Source organism: Oncorhynchus masou, unplaced genomic scaffold (assembly GCF_036934945.1).
Source record: "Oncorhynchus masou masou isolate Uvic2021 unplaced genomic scaffold, UVic_Omas_1.1 unplaced_scaffold_1040, whole genome shotgun sequence".
NCBI lineage: Eukaryota > Metazoa > Chordata > Actinopteri > Salmoniformes > Salmonidae > Oncorhynchus > Oncorhynchus masou.
In genome coordinates this window covers 188,285-216,055 of record NW_027000101.1, presented here as the reverse complement: position 1 = coordinate 216,055, position 27,771 = coordinate 188,285, and the positions used below count along the sequence as shown (strand labels likewise).

At 46.0% G+C, this 27,771-nt stretch overlaps 1 pseudogene; it reads right to left on the bottom strand.

The window, feature by feature from the left end:
- Positions 1 to 33: 33 nt before the first annotated feature.
- On the bottom strand, positions 34 to 27,114 carry LOC135528815 (RNA polymerase-associated protein LEO1-like; annotated as a pseudogene).
- Between the last annotated feature and the right edge of the window lie 657 nt (positions 27,115 to 27,771).

Here is a 27,771-nt window from a genome sequence, read left to right as displayed (position 1 = left end):
ACTCTAAAAATAATCATAACAAAGACACTGAGGTTTGGTCATTGAGATAAACACTTAGTTCATCTTGTCTTTATTCCTACAGCTGTACAGAGCTCGCTCTCTCTCACTCACACACAGTCATCATTAGAAAATATACAAACTACAAATGAAACGTTTAGGTCTACATCGCAACGCACTGGATATAACAAAACACTGATGATACAGTGGTATGATAAAAAAAAATGACATCATTCATCATCTTCCTCCTCCTCTTCGTCACTGATGACGTATTTCTTTGCCTTCTTGGGTTCCACCTCCTCCTCCTCATCCTCCTCAGCCTTCCTCTTCCCTGAACTCTCCCCTTCCTAGAGAGGGGAGAAAAGAAAAGAGGGGAGAGAGAGAGGGGGGAGAGAGAAAAGAGGGTAAAAAGAAGGGGAGAGAGAAAGAGGGGGAGTAAAAGAGGGGGAGAGAGGAAATAGCGGGGGAGAGAGAAAGAGGGGGTAGAAAACAAAGAGGGGAGGGAGAAAGAGGGGGAGAGAGAGAAAGAGGGAGAGAGAAAGAGGGGGAGAGAAAGAGGGGGAGAGAGAAAGAGGGTAGAAAACAAGAGGGGAGGGAGAAAGAGGGAGAGAGAAAGAGGGGAGAGAGAAAGAGGGGGAGAAAACAAAGAGGGAGGGAGAAAACAAAGAGGGGGAGAGAGAGAAGAGGGGAGAAGAAAAGGAGGAGGAAGAAAGAGGGGGAGAGAGAAAGAGGGAAAGAGGGGGAGAGGGAAAGAGGGGAGAGAGAGAGAGAGGGGGAGAGAGAAAGAGGGGGAGAGAGAAAGAGGGGGAGAAGAAGAAGGGAGAGAGAAAGAGAGGGGAGAGAGACAAGAGGGGGAGAGAGAGAAGAGGGGGAGAGAAAGAGGGGGAGAGAAAAAGAGGGGGAGAGAGAAAGAGGGGGTGAAACAAGAGGGGGAGACACAAAAGAGGGGGAGACACAAAGAGGGGGGAGATACAAAGAGGGGGGAGAGAGAAAGAGGCAAAATGTGATTTGACTCACTTCAGATCTGCCTCAAAGTGCTTTGTTAGCTGAACTAGATTCCGATATGTAGTGATTCACAATGTCTCCTGCTGGTAGATCATAGGACTGCACCCTCTGTCATCTCTCCATTCTCTCCCTGTACTAACACCTGTGTGTGTGTGTCTCACCTCGTCAGAGTCTAGTTTCTTGGCCTTGAGCAGTCTCTGGGCTTTATCATCATCAGAACCCTCATCACTGTCAGACGAGTAGATCCGAGCACGTTCCTCTATATGGAGAGAGGAGAGGGAGGGAAGAGAAAGAGTGGAGGAGAGACGGAGGAGAGGAGGGGGACGGAGGAGAGGAGAGATGGAAGAGAGGAGAGGGACGGAGGAGAGGAGAGACGGAAGAGAAAGAGTGGAGGGGGACGGAGGAGAGGAGGGGAGAGAACGCATTAAAATGAGCAAATACAAACACTTTCGCTGTCTCCTCCTCCCTAGTATTTGATCTGGACGTGTCTCTGTTTAGATATGGTGTGTGTGTCCTCAGCCCTCCTCCTCCTCCCTTGTATTTGATCTGGACTTGTCTCTGTTTAGAAATGTTGTGTGTGTCCTCACCCCTCAGCCCTCCTCCTCCTCCCTTGTATTTGATCTGGATATGGTGTGTGTGTCCTCACCCCTGTGTCTCTGTTTAGATATGTTGTGTGTGTCCTCACCCCTCAGCCCTCCTCCTCCTCCCTTGTATTTGATCTGGACGTGTCTCTGTTTAGATATGTTGTGTGTGTCCTCACCCCTCAGCCCTCCTCCTCCTCCCTTGTATTTGATCTGGATGTGTCTCTGTTTAGATATGTTGTGTGTGTCCTCACCCCTCAGCCCTCCTCCTCCTCCCTTGTATTAGATCTGGATATGTTGTGTGTGTCCTCACGTCTCTGTTTAGATATGTTGTGTGTGTCCTCACCCCTCAGCCCTCCTCCTCCTCCCTTGTATTTGCTCTTGATGGCGGCCAGGCTGACCGACTGTTTAGAATATGTCGCCCTCCTCATCGTCGTCATAGCGATCGGGCTCCAGGTAACCGGCGCTCAGCCCTCGTTGGTGCTGCTTCTCTCTCATCCGTCGCTGTTGGCCCTCACGACGGATAGACGCACGCAGACGCTCCTCCTCTTTCTGTAGGGGGGGGGGCAACATTTAACCCCTCAATAGAGATAAGGTGTCGTCCTGTCTATTTGAAATGTTCTGAGTAAATATAGGAGACTGTAATCAGCAACAGAAGCCCAGTCAGTGCTTCTAGAAACAACAGAAAGTCTGTCTCGTCTCCAGACTGTAGTTAATTAAACTGAACAAAAATATAAACCTCAACATGTAAAGTGTTGGTCCCATGTTTTTAATGAGCTGATGATATAAATGATTCAAGAAATGTTCACATATTCACAAAAAGTTTATTTCTCTCAAATGTTGTCCACAAATGTATTTCCATCCCTGTTAGTGAGAATTTCTCTTTTGCCAAGATAATCCATCCACCTGACAGGTGTGGAATATCAAGAAGCTGATTCAACAGCATGATCGTTACACAGGTGCACCTTCTGCTGGGGGACAATAAAAGGCCTCTCTAAAATGTGCAGTTTTGTCACATAATACAACGACACAGATGTCTCAAGTTTTGAGGGATCGTGAAATTGGCATGCTAGCTGCAGGAATGTCCAGAGAATGTGATGTTAATTTCTCTACCATAAAGCACCTCCGTAACATCGTCTCAGAGAATTTGGCAGTACGTCCAACCGGCCTTACAACCGCACCAGCCCAGAACCTTCACACACCAGCCCGACTTCTTCACCTGCGGGATCGCCTGAAACCGGCCACCCGGACAAACTGTCGAAACTGTGGGTTTGTACAACAGTTCTGTACAAACGGTCAGAAAACGTCTCGGGGAAGCTCATCTGAGTGTTCGTCGTTCCTCACTGGGGTCTTGACCTGACTGCAGTTCAGTTGTAACCGACTTCAGTGGACGAATGCTCCCCGAGACGGCCACTGGCACACAGGAGTTTCAGCTGTACCGGGCAGATGGCACACAGGAGTTTCAGCTGTACCGGGCAGATGGCACACAGGAGTTTCAGCTGTACCGGGCAGATGGCACACAGGAGTTTCAGCTGTACCGGGCAGATGGCACACAGGAGTTTCAGCTGTACCAGGCAGATGGCACACAGGAGTTTCAGTACCAGGCAGATGGCACACAGGTGTTTCAGCTGTACCAGGCAGGGCAGATGGCACACAGGAGTTTCAGCTGTACCAGGCAGATGGCACACAGGAGTTTCAGCTGTACCAGGCAGATGGCACACAGGAGTTTCAGCTGTACCGGGCAGATGGCACACAGGAGTTTCAGCTGTACCAGGCAGATGGCAGACAGCGTGTGTGGTGTTGTGTGGGCGAGCAATTTGCTGATGTCAACGTTGTGAACAGAGGACACACACCATGATGGTATGGGGCAGGCATAAACTATGAACAACGAGATCTTGAGGTTCATGGTCATGCCGTTCATCCGCCGCCATCACCTCATAATTCAGAATGATAACGCACGACCCCATGTCGCAAGGATCTGGACACAATTCCTGGAAGCTGAACATTTCCCAGTTCTTCCATGGCCTGCATTCTCACCAGACATGTCACCCATTGAGCATGTTTGGGATGCTCTGGATCAACGTATAGAACAACGTGTTCCAGTTCCCAGCACATTTCCAGCAACTCCACACAGCCATTGAAGAGGAGTGGGACAACGTTCCACAGGCCACAATCAGCAGCCTGATCAACTCTATGTGAAGGAGATGTGTCACGCTGCATGAGGCAAATGGTGGTCACACCAGATACTGACTGGTTTTCTTTATCTAAGGTATCTGTGCCCAACAGATGCATATCTGTATTCCCAGTCATGTCAAATCCATAGATCAGGGCCTACCTAATGAATTTATTTCAATTAACTGATTTACTTATATGAACTGTAACTCAGTAAAAATCTTTTAAAACCGTTGCATTTTTTTGCGTTAATATTTTTGTCAGGTGTAGTTCTGCTAACATTACACCGCACATCTCATAACCTTATTACACGACATCCTATATGAAATGACAGAGTCCAACGTGCGTTACCTTGATCATCTCGTTGCGTTGAGACTCAGGGTCTCGTCCAGCCATGGGCAGTATTCTGATCTTCTGGGTCTTCGAGCAGCGGTCAGCCAGAGAGAGGGTCATCTTCCTGTGGGTGGCACTGTCTGTGGAGTGGGGTCTGGAGGGAAAACACACAGTAACAGCCTGTGGGTGGCACTGTCTGTGGAGTGGGGTCTGGAGGGAAAACACACAGTAACAGCCTGTGGGTGGCACTGTCTGTGGAGTGGGGTCTGGAGGGAAAACACACAGTAACAGCCTGTGGGTGGCACTGTCTGTGGAGTGGGGTCTGGAGGGAAAACACACAGTAACAGCCTGTGGGTGGCACTGTCTGTGGAGTGGGGTCTGGAGGGAAAACACACAGTAACAGCCTGTGGGTGGCACTGTCTGTGGAGTGGGGTCTGGAGGGAAGACACACAGTAACAGCCTGTGGGTGGCACTGTCTGTGGAGTGGGGTCTGGAGGGAAAACACACAGTAACAGCCTGTGGGTGGCACTGTCTGTGGAGTGGGGTCTGGAGGGAAAACACACAGTAACAGCCTGTGGGTGGCACTGTCTGTGGAGTGGGTCTGGAGGAAAACACACAGTAACAGCCTGTGGGTGGCACTGTCTGTGGAGTGGGGTCTGGAGGGAAAACACACAGTAACAGCCTGTGGGTGGCACTGTCTGTGGAGTGGGGTCTGGAGGGAAAACACACAGTAACAGCCTGTGGGTGGCACTGTCTGTGGAGTGGGGTCTGGAGGAAAACACACAGTAACAGCCTGTGGGTGGCACTGTCTGTGGAGTGGGGTCTGGAGGGAAAACACACAGTAACAGCCTGTGGGTGGCACTGTCTGTGGAGTGGGGTCTGGAGGGAAAACACACAGTAACAGCCTGTGGGTGGCACTGTCTGTGGAGTGGGGTCTGGAGGGAAAACACACAGTAACAGCCTGTGGGTGGCACTGTCTGTGGAGTGGGGTCTGGAGGAAAACACACAGTAACAGCCTGTGGGTGGCACTGTCTGTGGAGTGGGGTCTGGAGGGAAAACACACAGTAACAGCCTGTGGGTGGCACTGTCTGTGGAGTGGGGTCTGGAGGGAAAACACACAGTAACAGCCTGTGGGTGGCACTGTCTGTGGAGTGGGGTCTGGAGGAAAACACACAGTAACAGCCTGTGGGTGGCACTGTCTGTGGAGTGGGGTCTGGAGGGAAAACACACAGTAACAGCCTGTGGGTGGCACTGTCTGTGGAGTGGGGTCTGGAGGGAAAACACACAGTAACAGCCTGTGGGTGGCACTGTCTGTGGAGTGGGGTCTGGAGAGAAAACACGCAGTAACAGCTTTATCTCTCCAATCAGACATTCATGTTTGTTCCTTTAAACTGAAAGAGGAACTTTCAGTCTCATAACACTGTACCAAAACAAGTCCCGTTCTATTGTAATACTGTACCAAAACAAGTCCTGTTCTATTGTAATACTGTACCAAAACAAGTCCCGTTCTATTGTAATACTGTACCAAAACAAGTCCTGTTCTATTGTATCAAAACAAGTCCCGTTCTATTGTAATACTGTACCAAAACAAGTCCTGTTCTATTGTAATACTGTACCAAAACAAGTCCCGTTCTATTGTAATACTGTACCAAAACAAGTCCCATTCTAATACTGTAACAAGTCCTGTTCTATTGTGATACTGTACCAAAACAAGTCCCGTTCTGGATTGTAATACTGTACCAAAACAAGTCCTGTTCTATTGTGATACTGGCAAAACAAGTCCCGTTCTATTGTGATACTGTACCAAAACAAGTCCCATTCTATTCTAATACTGTACCAAAACAAGTCCTGTTCTATTGGGGTACTGTACCAAAACAAGTCCCATTCTATTCTAATACTGTGGCAAAACAAGTCTGTTCTATTGTAATACTGAGGGAAAACAAGTCCAGTTCTATTATAATACTGTACCAAAACAAGTCCCGTTCTATTATAAACTGTACAAAACAAGTCCTGTTCATTGTAATACTGTACCAAAACAAGCCCTGTTCTATTATAATACTGTACACAGTAACAGCCTGTTCTATTGTAATGTCTGTACCAAAACAAGTCCTGTTCTATTATAATACTGTACCAAAACAAGTCCTGTTCTATTGTAATACTGTACCAAAACAAGTCCTGTTCTATTGTAATACTGTACCAAAACAAGTCCCGTTCTATTGTAATACTGTACCAAAACAAGCCTGTGGGTGGCTATTGTAATACTGGAGTGGGTCCCGTCTGGATTGTAATACACCAAAACAAGTCCTGTTCTATTGTAATACTGTACCAAAACAAGTGGGGTCTATTATAATACTGTACCAGCAAGTCCTGTTCTATTATAATACTGTGGAAACAAGTCCTGTTCTATTATAATACTGTACCAAAACAAGTCCCGTTCTATTATAATACTGTACCAAAACAAGTCCTGTTCTTGTAATACTGTACACAGTAAAACAAGCCCTGTTCTATTATAATACTGTACCAAAACAAGTCCTGTTCTATTGTAAAATCAACCACAGTAACAGCCTGCCTTCTATTGTACTGTAAACTGTGGAAAACAAGTCCTGTTCTATTGTAATACTGTACCAAAACAAGTCCTGTTCTATTCTAATACTGTACCAAAACAAGTCCTGTTCTATTGTACCAAAACAGTAACTGTTCTGGTCACGTCTTCTATTGTAATACTGTACCAAAAACAAGTCCTGCCTATTGTAATACTGTACCAAAACAAGTCCTGTTCTATTGTAATACTGTACCAAAACAGCCTGTTCTATTGTAATACTGTACCAAAACAAGTCCTGTTCTGGAGGTAATACTGTACCAAAACAAGTCCTGTTCTATTGTAATACTGTACCAAACAAGTCCTGTTCTATTGTAATACTGTACCAAAACAAGTCCTGTTCTATTGTAATACTGTACCAAAACAAGTCCTGTTCTATTGTAATACTGTACCAAAACAAGTCCTGTTCTATTGTAATACTGTACCAAAACAAGTCCCCTTCTATTGTAATACTGTACCAAAACAAGTCCTGTTCTATTGTAATACTGTACCAAAACAAGTCCTGTTCTATTGTGATACTGTACCAAAACAAGTCCTGTTCTATTGTGATACTGTACCAAAACAAGTCCCGTTCTATTGTAATACTGTACCAAAACAAGTCCCGTTCTATTGTAATACTGTACCAAAACAAGTCCTGTTCTATTGTAATACTGTACCAAAAACAAGTCCCGTTCTATTGTAATACTGTACCAAAACAAGTCCGTTCTATTGTAATACTGTACCAAAACAAGTCCCGTTCTATTGTAATACTGTACCAAAACAAGTCCCGTTCTATTGTAATACAGTACCAAAACAAGTCCTGTTCTATTGTAATACTGTACCAAAACAAGTCCTGTTCTATTGTAATACTGTACCAAAACAAGTCCTGTTCTATTGTACCAAAACAAGTCCTGTTCTATTGTGATACTGTACCAAAACAAGTCCTGTTCTATTGTAATACTGTACCAAAACAAGTCCCGTGTCTATTGTAATACTGTACCAAAACAAGTCCTGTTCTATTGTACAAAACAAGTCCCGTTCTATTGTAATACTGTACCAAAACAAGTCCCGTTCTATTGTAATACTGTACCAAAACAAGTCCTGTTCTATTGTAATACTGTACCAAAACAAGTCCTGTTCTATTGAAACAAAACAAGTCCCGTTCTATTGTAATACTGTACCAAAACAAGTCCTGTTCTATTGTAATACTGTACCAAAACAAGTCCTGTTCTATTGTACTGTAAAACAAGTCCTGTTCTATTGTAATACTGTACCAAAACAAGTCCTGTTCTATTGTAATACTGTACCAAAACAAGTCCTGTTCTATTGTAAAAACAAGTCCCGTTCTATTGTAATACTGTACCAAAAACAAGTCCCGTTCTATTGTAATACTGTACCAAAACAAGTCCTGTTCTATTGTAATACTGTACCAAAACAAGTCCTGTTCTATTGTAATACTGTACCAAAACAAGTCCTGTTCTATTGTAATACTGTACCAAAACAAGTCCTGTTCTATTGTAATACTGTACCAAAACAAGTCCTGTTCTATTGTAATACTGTACCAAAACAAGTCCTGTTCTATTGTAATACTGTACCAAAACAAGTCCTGTTCTATTGTAATACTGTAATACTGTACCAAAACAAGTCCTGTTCTATTGTAATACTGTACCAAAACAAGTCCTGTTCTATTGTAATACTGTACCAAAACAAGTCCTGTTCTATTGTAATACTGTACCAAAACAAGTCCTGTTCTATTGTAATACTGTACCAAAACAAGTCCTGTTCTATTGTAATACTGTACCAAAACAAGTCCCCTTCTATTGTAATACTGTACCAAAACAAGTCCTGTTCTATTGTAATACTGTACCAAAACAAGTCCTGTTCTATTGTAATACTGTACCAAAACAAGTCCTGTTCTATTGTAATACTGTACCAAAACAAGTCCCGTTCTATTGTAATACTGTACCAAAACAAGTCCTGTTCTATTGTAATACTGTACCAAAACAAGTCCTGTTCTATTGTAATACTGTACCAAAACAAGTCCCGTTCTATTGTAATACTGTACCAAAACAAGTCCTGTTCTATTGTAATACTGTACCAAAACAAGTCCTGTTCTATTGTAATACTGTACCAAAACAAGTCCCGTTCTATTGTAATACTGTACCAAAACAAGTCCTGTTCTATTGTAATACTGTACCAAAACAAGTCCTGTTCTATTGTAATACTGTACCAAAACAAGTCCTGTTCTATTGTAATACTGTACCAAAACAAGTCCCGTTCTATTGTAATACTGTACAAAACAAGTCCTGTTCTATTGTAATACTGTACCAAAACAAGTCCTGTTCTATTGTAATACTGTACCAAAACAAGTCCTGTTCTATTGTAATACTGTACCAAAACAAGTCCTGTTCTATTGTAATACTGTACCAAAACAAGTCCACTATTGTAATACTGTACCAAAACAAGTCCTGTTCTATTGTAATACTGTACCAAAACAAGTCCCGTTCTATTGTAATACTGTACCAAAACAAGTCCTGTTCTATTGTAATACTGTACCAAAACAAGTCCTGTTCTATTGTAATACTGTACCAAAACAAGTCCTGTTCTATTGTAATACTGTACCAAAACAAGTCCTGTTCTATTGTAATACTGTACCAAAACAAGTCCTGTTCTATTGTAATACTGTACCAAAACAAGTCCTGTTCTATTGTAATACTGTACCAAAACAAGTCCTGTTCTATTGTAATACTGTACCAAAACAAGTCCTGTTCTATTGTAATACTGTACCAAAACAAGTCCTGTTCTATTGTAATACTGTACCAAAACAAGTCCTGTTCTATTGTAATACTGTACCAAAACAAGTCCTGTTCTATTGTAATACTGTACCAAAACAAGTCCTGTTCTATTGTAATACTGTACCAAAACAAGTCCTGTTCTATTGTAATACTGTACCAAAACAAGTCCTGTTCTATTGTAATACTGTACCAAAACAAGTCCTGTTCTATTGTAATACTGTACCAAAACAAGTCCTGTTCTATTGTAATACTGTACCAAAACAAGTCCCGTTCTATTGTAATACTGTACCAAAACAAGTCCTGTTCTATTGTAATACTGTACCAAAACAAGTCCTGTTCTATTGTAATACTGTACCAAAACAAGTCCTGTTCTATTGTAATACTGTACCAATTCTAACAAGTCAAAACTGTTCTATTGTAATACTGTACCAAAACAAGTCCTGTTCTATTGTAATACTGTACCAAAACAAGTCCTGTTCTATTGTAATACTGTACCAAAACAAGTCCTGTTCTATTGTAATACTGTACCAAAACAAGTCCTGTTCTATTGTAATACTGTACCAAAACAAGTCCTGTTCTATTGTAATACTGTACCAAAACAAGTCCTGTTCTATTGTAATACTGTACCAAAACAAGTCCTGTTCTATTGTAATACTGTACCAAAACAAGTCCTGTTCTATTGTAATACTGTACCAAAACAAGTCCTGTTCTATTGTAATACTGTACCAAAACAAGTCCTGTTCTATTGTAATACTGTACCAAAACAAGTCCTGTTCTATTGTAATACTGTACCAAAACAAGTCCTGTTCTATTGTAATACTGTACCAAAACAAGTCCTATTCCATCTGTTCTATTGTAATACTGTACCAAAACAAGTCCTGTTCTATTGTAATACTGTACCAAAACAAGTCCTGTTCTATTGTAATACTGTACCAAAACAAGTCCTGTTCTATTGTAATACTGTACCAAAACAAGTCCTGTTCTATTGTAATACTGTACCAAAACAAGTCCTGTTCTGTTCTAATACTGTACCAAAACAAGTCCTGTTCTATTGTAATACTGTACCAAAACAAGTCCTGTTCTATTGTAATACTGTACCAAAACAAGTCCTGTTCTATTGTAATACTGTACCAAAACAAGTCCTGTTCTATTGTAATACTGTACCAAAACAAGTCCTGTTCTATTGTAATACTGTACCAAAACAAGTCCTGTTCTATTGTAATACTGTACCAAAACAAGTCCTGTTCTAATACTGTACCAAAACAAGTCCTGTTCTATTGTAATACTGTACCAAAACAAGTCCATGTTCTATTGTAATACTGTACCAAAACAAGTCCTGTTCTATTGTAATACTGTACCAAAACAAGTCCTGTTCTATTGTACTGTACCAAAACAAGTCCCATTCTATTGTAATACTGTACCAAAACAAGTCCTGTTCTATTGTAATACTGTACCAAAACAAGTCCTCCTGTTCTAGTTACTGTTCCTGTATTGTTACTGTACCAAAACAAACCCATTCTCTAATACTGACTCAAGATACTGTTTGTTGTTCACTATTCCATCTGGACCAAAACAAGTCCTGTTCTATTGTAATACTGTACCAAAACAAGTACTGTTCTATTGTTCACTATTCCAAAACAAGATACTGTGTTGTTGTAATCCATCTGTTACAAAACAAGATCCTGTTCTATTGTACTATACTGTACCAAAACTGTCCTGTTCTGTTGTAATTCCACTGTCCCAAAACAAGTCCTGTTCTATTGTAATACTGTACCAAAACAAGTCCTGTTCTATTGTAATACTGTACCAAAACAAGTCCTGTTCTATTGTAATACTGTACCAAAACAAGTCCTGTTCTATTGTAATACTGTACCAAAACAAGTCCTGTTCTATTGTAATACTGTACCAAAACAAGTCCTGTTCATTGTAATACTGTACCAAAACAAGTCCTGTTCTATTGTAATACTGTACCAAAACAAGTCCTGTTCTATTGTAATACTGTACCAAAACAAGTCCTGTTCTATTGTAATACTGTACCAAAACAAGTCCTGTTCTATTGTAATACTGTACCAAAACAAGTCCTGTTCTATTGTAATACTGTACCAAAACAAGTCCCATTGTAATACTGTACCAAAACAAGTCCTGTTCTATTGTGATACTGTACCAAAACAAGTCCTGTTCTATTGTAATACTGTACCAAAACAAGTCCTGTTCTATTGTAATACTGTACCAAAACAAGTCCTGTTCTATTGTAATACTGTACCAAAACAAGTCCTGTTCTATCTAATACTGTACCAAAACAAGTCCTGTTCTATTGTATACTGTACCAAAACAAGTCCCATTCTATTCTAATACTGTACCAAAACAAGTCCTGTTCATCTGTAATACTTACCATAACAAGTCCTTGTTCTATTCCAACACTTCCATCAGCTCAGCTTAGATAAACATTCCATCTGGACGGAGCTCAGCTTAGATACTGTGTTGTTGTTCACTATTCCATCTGGACGGAGCTCAGCTTAGATACTGTGTTGTTGTTCACTATTCCATCTGGACGGAGCTCAGCTTAGATACTGTGTTGTTGTTCACTATTCCATCTGGATCAGCAGATACTGTGTTGTTGTTCACTATTCCATCTGCTTAGATACTGTGTTGTTGTTCACTATTCCATCTGGATGGACGATTAGCATCAGCTTAGATACTGTATTGTTGTTCACTATTCCATCTGGACGGAGCTCAGCTTAGATAATGTGTTGTTGTCCACTATTCCATCTGGAGGGAGCTCAGCTTAGATACTGTGTTGTTGTCACCCTTCCATCTGGACGGAGCTCAGCTTAGAAAATGTGTTGTTGTCCACTATTCCATCTGGAGGAGCTCAGCTTAGATACTGTGTTGTTGTCACCCTTCCATCTGGACGGAGCTCAGCTTAGATAATGTGTTGTTGTCCATTATTCCATCTGGAGGGAGCTCAGCTTAGATAATGTGTTGTTGTCTACTATTCCATCTGGACGGAACGTGTTCCTGTATTCGGTGCATGATGTCTTTCAGAGCTTTGGGTTGGGGTTCAGACAAAGGGCAAGGTGTGTGTATGCCTACATACAGTGTGTGTGTGTGTGTGTGTGTATAGACAGTGTTACCTGAAGGTGAGTTTGGTCTTGAACACAGCCTGTCCCTGTAGTCCAGTTCCTTGTCTGATGAACAGGTGGTTGTGGTCTCCTTGGAGAGGAGCTTTATACACATCAAACACCTCGTTACCCAGGTGGAGAGACATGCTGCGGAGACAGAACACATCAAACACCTCGTTACCCAGGTGGAGAGACATGCTGTGGAGACAGAACACATCAAACACCTCGTTACCCAGGTGGAGAGACATGCTGTGGAGACAGAACACATCAAACACCTCGTTACCCAGGTGGAGAGACATGCTGTGAACAGAACACATCCACAGATACATACACATGTCAACACACATTTCCCCATTGTTAAATCAATGTATTAATTATTCAAGCACAATCATCAGGAGTCCAGCACATTACTCCTCTTCATCAGGAGTCCAGCGTTACTCCTCTTCATCAGGAGTCAGCGTTACTCCTCTTCATCAGGAGTCAGCGTTACACCTCTTCATCAGGAGTCCAGCGTTACTCCTCTTCATCAGGAGTCCAGCGTTACTCCTCTTCATCAGGAGTCCCAGCGTTACTCCTCTTCATCAGGAGTCCAGCGTTACTCCTCTTCATCAGGAGTCCCAGCGTTACTCCTCTTCATCAGAGTCAGCGTTACTCCTCTTCATCAGGAGTCCAGCGTTACTCCTCTTCATCAGGAGTACAGCGTTACTCCTCTTCATCAGGAGTCCAGCGTTACTCCTCTTCATCAGGAGTCCAGCGTTACTCCTCTTCATCAGGAGTCCAGCGTTCACTCCTCTTCATCAGGAGTCAGCGTTACTCCTCTTCATCAGGAGTCCCAGCGTTACTCCTCTTCATCAGGAGTCCCAGCGTTACTCCTCTTCATCAGGAGTCCAGCGTTACTCCTCTTCATCAGGAGTCCCAGCGTTACTCCTCTTCATCAGGAGTCCCAGCGTTACTCCTCTTCATCAGCTGTCCAGCGTTACTCCTCTTCATCAGGAGTCCAGCGTTACTCCTCTTCATCAGGAGTCCAGCGTTACTCCTCTTCATCAGCTGTCCAGCGTTACTCCTCTTCATCAGGAGTCCAGCGTTACTCCTCTTCATCAGGAGTCCAGCGTTACTCCTCTTCATCAGGAGTCCAGCGTTACTCCTCTTCATCAGGAGTCCAGCGTTACTCCTCTTCATCAGATCCAGCGTTACTCCTCTTCATCAGGAGTCCCGCGTTACTCCTCTTCATCAGGAGTCCCAGCGTTACTCCTCTTCATCAGGAGTCCAGCGTGTCCTCTTCATCAGGACACCCAGCGTTACTCCTCTTCATCAGGAGTCCCAGCGTTACTCCTCTTCATCAGGAGTCCAGCGTTACTCCTCTTCATCAGGAGTCCCAGCGTTACTCCTCTTCATCAGGAGTCAGCGTTACTCCTCTTCATCAGGAGTCCAGCGTTACTCCTCTTCATCAGGAGTCCAGCGTTACTCCTCTTCATCAGGAACACGTTACTCCTCTTCATCAGGAGTCCAGCGTTACTCCTCTTCATCAGGAGTCCAGCGTTACTCCTCTTCATCAGGAGTCCAGCGTTACTCCTCTTCATCAGAGTCCAACATTACTCCTCTTCATCAGGGTCCCAGGTTACTCCTCTTCATCTCGCCCTCTGAGGGTCTTGTGTGTGTGTGTGTGTGTGTGTGTGTGTCTAGTGTGTGTGTGTGCTGACCTGCCGTCAGACCACTTGACGGTGGCGTTACTCTCTCTGCTCAGAGAGGAAGTCTTTCTTGGCTCTCCACCGGATAGTATTCTCAACCTGAACACAGAACACTGTTACATCACAACACTGTTACATCACACAGAACACTGTTACATCACAGAGAACACTGTCCCATCACACAGAACACTGTCCCATCACACAGAACACTGTCCCATCACACAGAACACTGTCCCATCACACAGAACACGGTCCCATCACACAGAACACTGTTCCATCACACAGAACACGGTCACATCACACAGAACACTGTCCCATCACACAGAACACTGTCCCATCACACAGAACACTGTTCCATCACACAGAACACTGTCACATCACAACACTTACATCACACACTTACATCACAGACTTACATCACAACACTTACATCACAACACTTACATCACAACACTTACATCACAACACTTACATCACAACACTTACATCACAACACTTACATCACACACAACACTGTCACATCACACAGAACACTGTCACGTCACACAGAACACATCACTGTCCCATCACACACAACACTGTCCCATCACACACACACAACACTGTCCCATCACACACACACAACACTGTCCCATCACACACACACACAACACTGTCCCATCACACACACACAACACTGTCCCATCACACACACACAACAGATCACACGCAACACTGCCACATCACAAAGAACACCGTCCCATCACACAGAACACATCACTGTCCCATCACACAGAACACATCACTGTCCCATCACACAGAACACATCACTGTCCCATCACACAGAACACATCACTGTCCCATCACACAGAACACATCACTGTCCCATCACACAGAACACATCACTGTCCCATCACACACACATCACTGTCACATCACTCACTCACAACACGGTCACATCACACACACAACACTGTCACATCACTGTCACATCACTGTCTCATCACTCCCTCGGTCAACACTCCACTCACATCACTCACAACACGGTCACATCACACACACACACACTGTCACATCACTCCCAACACTGTCACATCACACACACACTACACTGTCACATCACTCATAACACTGTCACATCACACACACAATACTGTCACATCACTCACAACACTATCACATCACACACAACACAACACTGTCACATCACACACACACACACACACAACACTGTCACATCAATACACAACACTGTCACATCAATACACAACAATGTCACATCACAAAACTGTCACATCACAACACACACACAGGGCAAGAACTGAGCACACACACACACCTTCAGTTTGAGCCTGGTCCGTCCCTCTTCATCCAACATCTCCTCATCCTCAAACTCATCTTCATAGTACTGGGAGTCAAAGGGTCTGAACAGAGAGGAACACACACATCACATCAGAGTTCAGAGTTCAGAGAGAAGACACTGCTTCTACCTATCCAGACCTTCACATCTGAAAACATGGACTGCTCAGGGGGGAAGGTCAGAGTTAGGGGTCAGGGTTAGGGTCCGGGGGTGTCAGGGTCTAGGGTCAGTAAGTGAACTGGGACCATCTGGGGTGAGTCTAACCTGGGCTCAACAGAGAGGAAGTTGGGTAGTTTGGGTAAGTAGAGGTCTGATCCTAGATCAGTGCTGACTTTAGGAATCTCCACCTCGATACGGTTGTCTCTGGAGTGGGCTCCTCCTCAGCCTGCTCCCCTTCCATACCATCCTCTTGGTCCTGGGGAGAGACAGACACACAGAGAGACAGACACACAGAGAGACACACACAGAGACACACACAGAGACACACACACACAGAAACTTCATTATTAGTTCTTGTAACATGCAGAGGTAAAGTGTGTCTCACCAGGGGTTGTCCTGGAGTAGGGGGGTAAAGTGTCTCTCACCAGGGGTTGTCCTGGAGTGGGGGGGGGGTAAGGTGTGTCTCACCAGGGGTTGTCCTGGAGTGGGGGGGTTAAGTGTGTCTCACCAGGGGTTGTCCTGGAGTGGGGGGTTATGTGTCTCACCAGGGGTTGTCCTGGAGTGGGGGTTAAGTGTGTCTCACCAGGGGTTGTCCTGGAGTGGGGGGTTAAGTGTGTCTCACCAGGGGTTGTCCTGGAGTGGGGGGTTAAGTGTGTCTCACCAGGGGTTGTCCTGGAGTGGGGGGTTAAGTGTGTCTCACCAGGGGTTGTCCTGGAGTGGGGGGTTAAGTGTGTCTCACCAGGGGTTGTCCTGGAGTGGGGGGGTTAAGTGTGTCTCACCAGGGGTTGTCCTGGAGTGGGGGGTTAAGTGTGTCTCACCAGGGGTTGTCCTGGAGTGGGGGGGTGTGTCTCACCAGGGTTTAAGTGTGTCTCACCAGGGGTTGTCCTGGAGTGGGGGGGGGGTAAGTGTGTCTCACCAGGGGTTGTCCTGGAGTGGGGGGGGGGGTAAGGTGTGTCTCACCAGGGGTTGTCCTGGAGTGGGGGGGTTAAGTGTGTCTCACCGGGGTTGTCCTGGAGTGGGGGGGGTTAAGTGTGTCTCACCAGGGGTTGTCCTGGAGTGGGGGGTTAAGTGTGTCTCACCAGGGGTTGTCCTGCAGTGGGGGGGTTAAGTGTGTCTCACCAGGGGTTGTCCTGGAGTGGGGGGTTAAGTGTGTCTCACCAGGGGTTGTCCTGGAGTGGGGGGGTTAAGTGTGTCTCACCAGGGGTTGTCCTGGAGTGGGGGGGTTAAGTGTGTCTCACCAGGGGTTGTCCTGGAGTGGGAGGTTTCTCAGCATCACTGTCTGATGAGATGTCGTCTGCCTCTCCAAACAGGTCGTCTGCTGCTGGCTTCTTACCTGAGGAAGAGATGGAGAGAGAGGAGTCCTGAACCCTAACCTTTGACCCGTAACAGGTAGGAGTGGAACATTGAGGGATTATACCCCGACCCCCCCGCCTCCTCAAAGTGCATCGGAGTAGGCTTGGGTGGTATCCAGACTGTCATACCTTCATACCGACCGTGTGCCATCCTGGGATAGTCAGTAATACCAGCACTGAACACACGGGGTGCTGTTTTCTAACCCCCCCTCTGCAATATGGAGGTTACCAATGCTAATAAGTACATGTGAAATCCCATAGTGAATGCTAGCTAAATGTTAGCGAGCGCATTGCGAACATTTTAGAGTCTCTGACAAACTATTTGCAGAACAGACAATAGCGTTCTCCTGACCCACTAGGGGATTCTCCTGATCCACTAAGGGATTCTCCTGACCCACTAGGGGATTCTCCTGACCCACTAGGGGATTCTCCTGATCCACTAAGGGATTCTCCTGATCCACTAGGGGATTCTCCTGATCCACTAGGGGATTCTCCTGATCCACTAGGGGATTCTCCTGATCCACTAGGGGATTCTCCTGATCCACTAAGGGATTCTCCTGATCCACTAGGGGATTCTCCTGACCCACTAGGGGATTCTCCTGATCCACTAAGGGATTCTCCTGACCCACTAAGGGATTCTCCTGATCCACTAAGGGATTCTCCTGATCCACTAAGGGATTCTCCTGACCCACTAGGGGATTCTCCTGATCCACTAAGGGATTCTCCTGACCCACTAAGGGATTCTCCTGATCCACGAGGGGATTCTCCTGACCCACTAAGGGATTCTCCTGATCCACTAAGGGATTCTCCTGATCCACTAAGGGATTCTCCTGATCCACGAGGGGATTCTCCTGACCCACTAGGGGATTCTCCTGACCCACTAGGGGATTCTCCTGATCCACTAGGGGATTCTCCTGACCCACTAGGGGATTCTCCTGATCCACTAAGGGATTCTCCTGACCCACTAGGGGATTCTCCTGACCCACTAGGGGATTCTCCTGACCCACTAGGGATTCTCCTGATCCACTAAGGGATTCTCCTGACCCACTAGGGGATTCTCCTGACCCACTAGGGGATTCTCCTGACCCACTAGGGGATTCTCCTGACCCACTAGGGGATTCTCCTGACCCACTAAGGGATTCTCCTGACCCACTAGGGGATTCTCCTGACCCACTAGGGGATTCTCCTGACCCACTAAGGGATTCTCCTGACCCACTAGGGGATTCTCCTGGCCCACTAGGGGATTCTCCTGACCCACTAGGGGATTCTCCTGACCCACTAAGGGATTCTCCTGACCCACTAGGGGATTCTCCTGACCCACTAGGGGATTCTCCTGACCCACTAGGGGATTCTCCTGACCCACGAGGGGATTCTCCTGACCCACTAGGGGATTCTCCTGACCCACTAGGGGATTCTCCTGACCCACTAGGGGATTCTCCTGACCCACTAGGGGATTCTCCTGATCCACTAGGGGATTCTCCTGATCCACTAAGGGATTCTCCTGATCCACTAAGGGATTCTCCTGATCCACTAGGGGATTCTCCTGATCCACTATGGGATTCTCCTGACCCACTAGGGGATTCTCCTGACCCACTAGGTGATTCTCCTGATCCACTATGGGATTCTCCTGATCCACTAGGGGATTCTCCTGATCCACTAGGGGATTCTCCTGATCCACTAGGGGATTCTCCTGATCCACTAGGGGATTCTCCTGATCCACTAAGGGATTCTACTGATCCACTAGGGCACATATGTCAGAGTCAAGGCCCGCGGGCCACATCCGGCCCGCGAGAAGGTTTTTTACGGCCCCTGGGATGATCTTGATTTATTATTAGAACCGGCCCGCAGACCGCAGCAAGCCGGCAGCCCGCAGATCTTTTACACGCACCAATACTACATTTCCCACAATGCAACGGTGACGCACCGAGCAGTAGGCTGCTTCATTTCAATATTTATTGGCACAGCAGTCGTCAGCATCACAGTAAAATTAACTTTCAGATACCCATCAAAAATGGCAAAACGGAAGGTGGACACTGAGAACCGGGGTTTCAAACAAGGTGGGAGTCGGAGTATATGTTCACGGAGGTAGCTGGAAAACCTGTGTGTCTTCTGTGTGGAGAAAGTGTGGCGGTACTGAAAGAGTATAATCTGAGACGACATTATGAAACGAAACACGCGGACAAAAACAAGAATATGGACATGGAACAAAGGCTACAAAAGGCAGAGGAATTAAAACGAGGCCTCAAATCTCGACAGGCTCTGTTCAAAAAAGCCAAATCACAAGGTATTTCAATCCAATTATATTTTAAAAATATTTCAGTTGAGTGGATGATAGAAAATTGCTATTATTGTTTTTTTCTTTGAAGTAAATTTAGCCCACTTTTGCTAAAATAGAAAATATAGGCTACTGATGGTGCCTTGAATACCGGTTTCTTTCATTTAATGTTCATGTTATGGGGATTTTTATATAAAGGAAATTTGTCTTTTGTGTCTGTTGAAAATTAAAGATTACTGACAGAGCCATAAGAAAATATTGCTTTATTTATCTGATCATATTGGAATATATTTGTTAGGTTTTCAGTAGGTTCAATTAGGTTCACTAGACTATATGCGTCATTTAAAAAATTTTCAATGAACATTCGAACAGTCCGGCCCTCGGCTTGTAGCTAAATTTTTTATTTGGCCCTCCGTCCATTTGACTTTGACACCCCTGCACTAGGGGATTCTCCTGACCCACTAGGGGATTCTCCTGATCCACTAAGGGATTCTCCTGACCCACTAGGGGATTCTCCTGATCCACTAGGGGATTCTCCTGATCCACTAAGGGATTCTCCTGATCCACTAGGGGATTCTCCTGATCCACTAAGGGATTCTCCTGATCCACTAAGGGATTCTCCTGCCCCACTATGGGATTCTCCTGACCCACTATGGGATTCTCCTGACCCACTATGGGATTCTCCTGATCCACTAAGGGATTCTCCTGATCCACTAAGGGATTCTCCTGACCCACTAGGGGATTCTCCTGACCCACTATGGGATTCTCCTGACCCACTATGGGATTCTCCTGATCCACTAAGGGATTCTCCTGATCCACTATGGGATTCTCCTGACCCACTAAGGGATTCTCCTGATCCACTAAGGGATTCTCCTGACCCACTAGGGGATTCTCCTGATCCACTAGGGGATTCTCCTGATCCACTAGGGATTCTCCTGATCCACTAGGGATTCTCCTGATCCACTAGGGGATTCTCCTGATCCACGAGGGGATTCTCCTGACCCACTATGGGATTCTCCTGACCCACTATGGGATTCTCCTGATCCACTAGGGGATTCTCCTGATCCACTAAGGGATTCTCCTGACCCACTATGGGATTCTCCTGATCCACTAGGGGATTCTCCTGATCCACTAGGGGATTCTCCTGACCCACTAGGGGATTCTCCTGATCCACTAAGGGATTCTCCTGACCCACTAGGGGATTCTCCTGATCCACTAGGGGATTCTCCTGATCCACTAGGGATTCTCCTGATCCACTAGGGGATTCTCCTGATCCACTAAGGGATTCTCCTGATCCACTAAGGGATTCTCCTGACCCAATAGGGGATTCTCCTGATCCAATAGGGGATTCTCCTGATCCACTAGGGGATTCTCCTGACCCACTAGGGGATTCTCCTGACCCACTAGGGGATTCTCCTGACCCACTAGGGGATTCTCCTGATCCACTAAGGGATTCTCCTGATCCACTAAGGGATTCTCCTGACCCACTAGGGGATTCTACTGACCCACTAGGGGATTCTACTGACCCACTAGGGGATTCTCCTGACCCACTAGGGGATTCTCCTGACCCACTAGGGGATTCTCCTGATCCACTAAGGGATTCTCCTGACCCACTAAGGGATTCTCCTGACCCACTAAGGGATTCTCCTGACCCACTAGGGGATTCTCCTGACCCACTAGGGGATTCTCCTGACCCACTAAGGGATTCTCCTGATCCACTAAGGGATTCTCCTGATCCACTAAGGGATTCTCCTGATCCACTAAGGGATTCTCCTGACCCACGAGGTGAGTCTCCTGACCCACTAGGGGATTCTCCTGATCCACTAAGGGATTCTCCTGATCCACTAAGGGATTCTCCTGACCCACTAAGGGATTCTCCTGATCCACTAAGGGATTCTCCTGACCCACTAGGGGATTCTCCTGATCCACTAAGGGATTCTCCTGACCCACTAGGGGATTCTCCTGACCCACTAGGGGATTCTCCTGACCCACTAGGGGATTCTCCTGATCCACTAGGGGATTCTCCTGACCCACTAGGGGATTCTCCTGACCCACTAGGGGATTCTCCTGACCCACTAGGGGATTCTCCTGATCCACTAGGGGATTCTCCTGACCCACTAGGGGATTCTCCTGATCCACTAGGGGATTCTCCTGACCCACTAGGGGATTCTCCTGATCCACTAAGGGATTCTCCTGATCCACTAGGGGATTCTCCTGACCCACTAGGGGATTCTCCTGACCCACTAGGTGAGTCTCCTGATCCACTAGGGGATTCTCCTGATCCACTAAGGGATTCTCCTGACCCACTAGGGGATTCTCCTGACCCACTATGGGATTCTCCTGATCCACGAGGGGATTCTCCTGACCCACTAGGGGATTCTACTGATCCACTAGGGGATTCTCCTGACCCACTAGGGGATTCTCCTGATCCACTAGGGGATTCTACCTGATCCACTAGGGGATTCTACTGATCCACTAGGGGATTCTCCTGATCCACTAGGGGATTCTCCTGACCCACTAGGGATTCTCCTGACCCACTAGGGGATTCTCCTGATCCACTAGGGATTCTCCTGACCCAATAGGGGATTCTCCTGACCCACTAGGGATTCTCCTGACCCACTAGGGGATTCTCCTGATCCACTAGGGGATTCTCCTGATCCACTAGGGGATTCTCCTGACCCACTAGGGGATTCTCCTGATCCACTAGGGGATTCTCCTGACCCACTAGGGGATTCTCCTGACCCACTAGGGATTCTCCTGACCCACTAAGGGATTCTCCTGATCCACTAGGGGATTCTCCTGATCCACTAGGGATTCTCCTGATCCACTAGGGGATTCTACTGATCCACTAGGGGATTCTACTGATCCACTAGGGGATTCTCCTGACCCACTAGGGGATTCTCCTGACCCACTAGGGGATTCTCCTGACCCACTAGGGGATTCTCCTGACCCACTAGGGGATTCTCCTGACCCACTAGGGGATTCTCCTGATCCACTAGGGGATTCTCCTGATCCACTAGGGGATTCTACTGATCCACTAGGGGATTCTACTGATCCACTAGGGGATTCTACTGATCCACTAGGGGATTCTACTGACCCACTAGGGGATTCTACTGATCCAATAGGGGATTCTCTTGTTACCAAGCAAAGCTTGATTTTGGAAGAAACTAACCACTTAGCTAGATAACTAGCTACTAAATTAGCAAACCAAATGCACAACTGCAGAGCATTTAGCACATTTTAGACAGTCAACTTAATAGTGAGAAGATATTTAGCTGTCAAATATGTGTAACTACATCTCCTGGCTCATGCTGCACAACAATGAGTGACTCAAGGCTCCAGAATGTCAAATAATGTGACAGGAGACAAAGCAGACCACCATTGCAAGTTGACTGCAGTACATAAAAAGTAGCTACAAATATTCTAATTTATTAAATAAATGAGACAGTTACAACGTTATTGCAAAACCATCCTGTGGCTATTTCCAAATCCCCGGGATACGGTATCCTGTATATATCAGGGTTCCTCAAATGGCGGCCCACTGGCCAAACCGTTTTTATTCCCCCCCCCCCCCCAAGTTGACAAAATGTTGTTTTTTTTTACATAAAAGCCTAAAAACACCAGGAAATCAGCTCCAAGTGATTTTAATTCTGGAAAATCGGTTCCCAAGTATTCCCATGCATTATACATACAAATGTAAGCCAGGTTTGAAATTATGATGTTTTAGTCAAATATTATCTCTGTTTGGGTTTTTTGTGGTCAATTTGCAGTCTACAAATGATTTGTAATTATGTTCCGGACCCCTGTCGGAACATCCACTCAAGAATAATATTTTTTGATTTTATTTCATTTTTTTAATCAGCCTTTGGCTGAATCTCGTTGATGATCCCTGGTATATATGATATATACTGACCAAGCCGACACCAGGAGGAACCTGGCATCTTCTCCTCTAGAATGCGTTGAGGAGACCTCCTAAAGGACTCTTCAGATTAGGGTTGCATTTTTCTAAACGCCCACGTTTTCCAGAATTCCCGGTTGGAAGACTCCCGGATTTGGGCGGGGATAAGCAGGAAATCCGGAATCCTCCAACCAGGATTTATGGAAAACCAGGGATTTTTGGGAAAGTTATTTTTGCAACCAGCCTTCAGATCTAGGTTTACCTTTACCCTTCTTCTTGGCTCCAACGTCGCTGTCAGAGTCTGAGCCAGATGCCGCCATCTTCTTCTTGGCTCCAACATCGCTGTCAGAGTCCGAGCCAGACGCCGCCATCTTCTTCTTGGCTCCAACGTCGCTGTCAGAGTCTGAGCCAGACGCCGCCATCTTCTTCTTGGCTCCAACATCGCTGTCAGAGTCTGAGCCAGACGCCGCCATCTTCTTCTTGGCTCCAACATCGCTGTCAGAGTCTGAGCCAGACGCCGCCATCTTCTTCTTGGCTCCAACATCGCTGTCAGAGTCTGAGCCAGACGCCATCTTCTTGTTCTTCCGTCCGACGAAGTCATCCTCGCTGTCACTGCCCTTCGCAGACTCTGAAGCACACACACACACACCATTTAATTATTATAATTATCCTGTAGACTTCCAGTCATTGCTCAAACAAAGATTAAAGATCATTTTACTGGTCAATTGCACACAAGGTCCAATCGAAATGTTACTTCCCTTTTAACCCAACCCCTCTGAAAAAAGACCCATCAACATACAGGGCATTCTGAATGTATTCAGACCCCTTGACCTTTTCCACATTTTGTTACATTACAGTCTTACTCTAAAATGGATTAAATTATTTTGACAGGATTGTATCGAGGTACAGATCTGGGGAAGGGTACCAAAAAAATGTCTGAAGAATTGAAGGTCCCCAAGAACACAGTGGCCTCCATCATTCTTAAATGGAAGAAGTTTGGAACCACCAAGACTCTTCCTAGAGCTGGCCGACCGGACAAACTGAGCAGTCGGGGGAGAAGGGCGTTGGTCAGAGAGGTGACCAAGAACCCAATGGTCACTCTGGCAGAGCTCCAGAGTTCCTCTGTGGAGATTGGAGAACCTTCCAGAAAAACAACCAACTCTACAGCAGTGACCTGTATGGCCAGACAGAAGCCACTCCTCAGTAAAAGGCACATGACAGCCCACTTGGAGTTTGCCAAAAGGCACCTAAAGGACTTTTAGACCATGAGAAAAAATATGATGAAACCAAGATTGAACTCTTTGGCCTGAATGCCAAGTGTCACGTCTGGATGAAACCTGGCACCATCCCTACGGTGAAGCATTAGGGTGGCAGCATCATGCTGTGGGGATGTTTTTCAGCGGCAGGGACTGGGAGACTGACTAGGATCGAGGAAAAGATTAATGGAGCAAAGTTCAGAGAATCCCTTGATGAAAACGTGCTCAGGACCTCAGCCTGGGGCGAAGGTTCATCTTCTAACAGGACAACAACCCTAAGCACACAGCCAAGACAACGGAGGAGTGACTTCGGGACAAGTTTCTGAATGTCCTTGAGGGGCCCAGCCAAAGCCCGGACATGAACCCAATCCAACATCTCTGGAGAGACCTGAAAAAAGCTGTGCAGCAATGCACCGCAACCAACATGATAGAGCTTGATAGGATCTGCAGAGAATAATGGGAGAAACTCCTCAAATACAGGTGTGACAAGCTTGTAGCGTCATACCCAAGAAGACTCATGGCTGTAATCACTGCCAAAGGTGCTGCCACAAAGTACTGTGTAAAGGGTCTGAATACTTATGTAAATATAATATTTCCGTTTTTTTTTGTCATTATGGGTTATCGTGTGTCGATTGATGACAGAAAATGATTTAATCCATTTTAGAATAAGGTTGTAATGTAACAAAATGTGGAAAAAGCCAAGGGGTCTGAATACTTTCACAATGCGCTGTGTAGAGGTTTTTTAGTGGTAAGGGGAGCTGCCAGACTGGGTTCACAGGGAACTGCTGCTGTGGGGGGTTAAGTGCCTTGCTCAAGGGCACAGCAGCAACCAATGGCATATAGGATGTGATACAACAGTATCATATTGGTAAAGCTCGATAGAGGACATTAATACAAGAGAAAAGCAGATGTTGCTGAAGGTTGCTTCAGTTTTCTTTTCAAACTCCCAAGGCTGATCTAGTGAGTGGCTAGAGGAAGGTCCTTCAGACACCACTACACACACACACACACACACACACTCTTCAATACCTGACTTCTTCATGCTCCTATGCCCCGCCCCGTCCTCATCAGAATTCTCTCGCTCATCGTCCGATTGGTGCCGCTTCTTCTCCTCTTCCTCATCCTCTGATTGGTCACTCTTAGCCCCTCCTCCCCACTTTTCATCATCTGATTGGTTCTCCTTGCCTGACCCCTCCCCATCTGAGTGGGGGGTTCCGGGCCCTGAGTGGGGGGTGCCGGGCCCTGAGTGGGGGGTGCCGGGGTCTGACAGGGGGGTGCCGGGGTCTGACAGGGGGTGCCGGGGTCTGACAGGGGGTGCCGGGTGCGGAGTGGGGGTGCTGGGAGCCGAGTGGGGGTGCCGGGAGCCGAGTGGGGGTGCCGGGAGCCGAATGGGGGTGCCGGGCGCCGAGTGGGGGTGCCGGGAGCCGAGTGGGGGGTGCCGGGAGCCGAGTGGGGGGTGCCGGGGTCGCTATGGATACTGGCAGGAAAACAAGTTATTATGCATTATGTACATTCCAATGACATTTGTTTTCACTCAAAGTGCTTTCAATACCAGATGAAAAAGCACTAGCCTATATAAAACCATCCCATAATCATTCCTCCTCACCTCTTCTCAGAGCGAGCACTGCCCCTCCCAGACCTGGGGCTTCCCACCCCCGATACTGGACTGCCTGCCTCTGACCTTCGATCTCCATCTTCCTCCTCTTCCTCCCGGTGCCCTCTCTCCGACCCACTGTGCTGCTCCGCGTCTGACTGGTCATTGTCCTCGGGCTCCGAGTGCATGCTGGCGTCCGACTGGTTTCCTGAGCGTTCCGACAGGTTTGATTGGTTGTCGCTGTGTCGGCTCTGGCGTTCCTCTTCACTGTCATCCCCAAACAGCTCCTGGTTCATAGAGTTATACCATGTTATTATGAGGTTAAGAGTGTTTCCTGTGTGTGTGTGTACTGAAACAACTGGACCTCACCTTAGTGTTGGGCTTTCCCCCATCTTGTCCATCGTCATCTCTCCCGCTGTCGCTGCCAGAGGCGTTACTATGGGAACGGGACCGGGGCAACTCCGGCTCAGATTCAGAACCTGAACCAGAGCCAGACGCCACTGCTGAGACCACTACACACACACACACTGTCATGTTAGCTTTCAGCTAAGGGGAAATACACATGCATGTGAAATAAACACAAATACTAACGTTAGCTACGCACGCCCTATGGGGAGCTTGGATGGTTAGATAGCTAACGTTAATGTGCTGGACCAAGTATGTACTGGCTATTTTGGTTCTAGTTAGGTTGTTGATGGATATTCTCAAAGGTCCTCTTTACTAACGTTAGCTACTTGTTAGCCACTTAACGTTAGCTTCGCTAGCATCAGCCAACCGGCCTTAGCTAGATCACATTAGCTAACTTACTAGCTGTAACTGCATGAAGCTTTTCATCGAGCGTGACTTTAGACGTGTTTAGCTAACGTTTCGGAGCAGCATTTTGATGGCTAACTTCACCTCTTTGTTCGTTGTCACTGTCCCCATCACTCCCGAACAGTTCGTCCATGTCCGCCATTTCTTTCGATGAGGACGAACCGGAAGTGACAGAGGAGCGTTTTACCAGTTCAGCACGACACGATTAACTGCATTGAATATCCACCGGGTGGCGGCAGATGAGCGCTGTGAAATAAGGTGCATGTAAACATGCATCAGATCAATACGTTAATGGAAATCATTGTGTTATTTTATCATTTAACCCTGACAAAAAAGATTGCGGTTTATAAAAGTGCAGAATCTGTAGTCGACTGTGGTATTTTGGACGCAGTAATTGCAGAATAACTGCTGTGTACTACACTCTAACTGCAGTCTTTTTTTTGTAAGGATGCTGAGAATGAGCAGTGCGGAGCATCAATGCTGGGTGATGACACACAGCACAGGACCTTTCTCATCTGGTAGAGAGAGGGGCTCACCTGTTGAACAATAAAGATCCTGGAATTATTTTCTTTTAAACATTTTTATTTCAACTTTATTTAACCAGGTAGGCCAGTTGAGAACAAGTTCTCTTTAACAACTGCGACCTGGCCAAGATAAAGCAAAGCAATGCGACAAAACAACAACAAACGTACAGTCAATAACACAAAAGAAAAGAAAAATAGAACAAAATTTGATTTGATTTGATTTGAAATGTAGAAGATTAGAGAAATCAAATCAAATCAAATTGTATTTGTCACATACACATGGTTAGCAG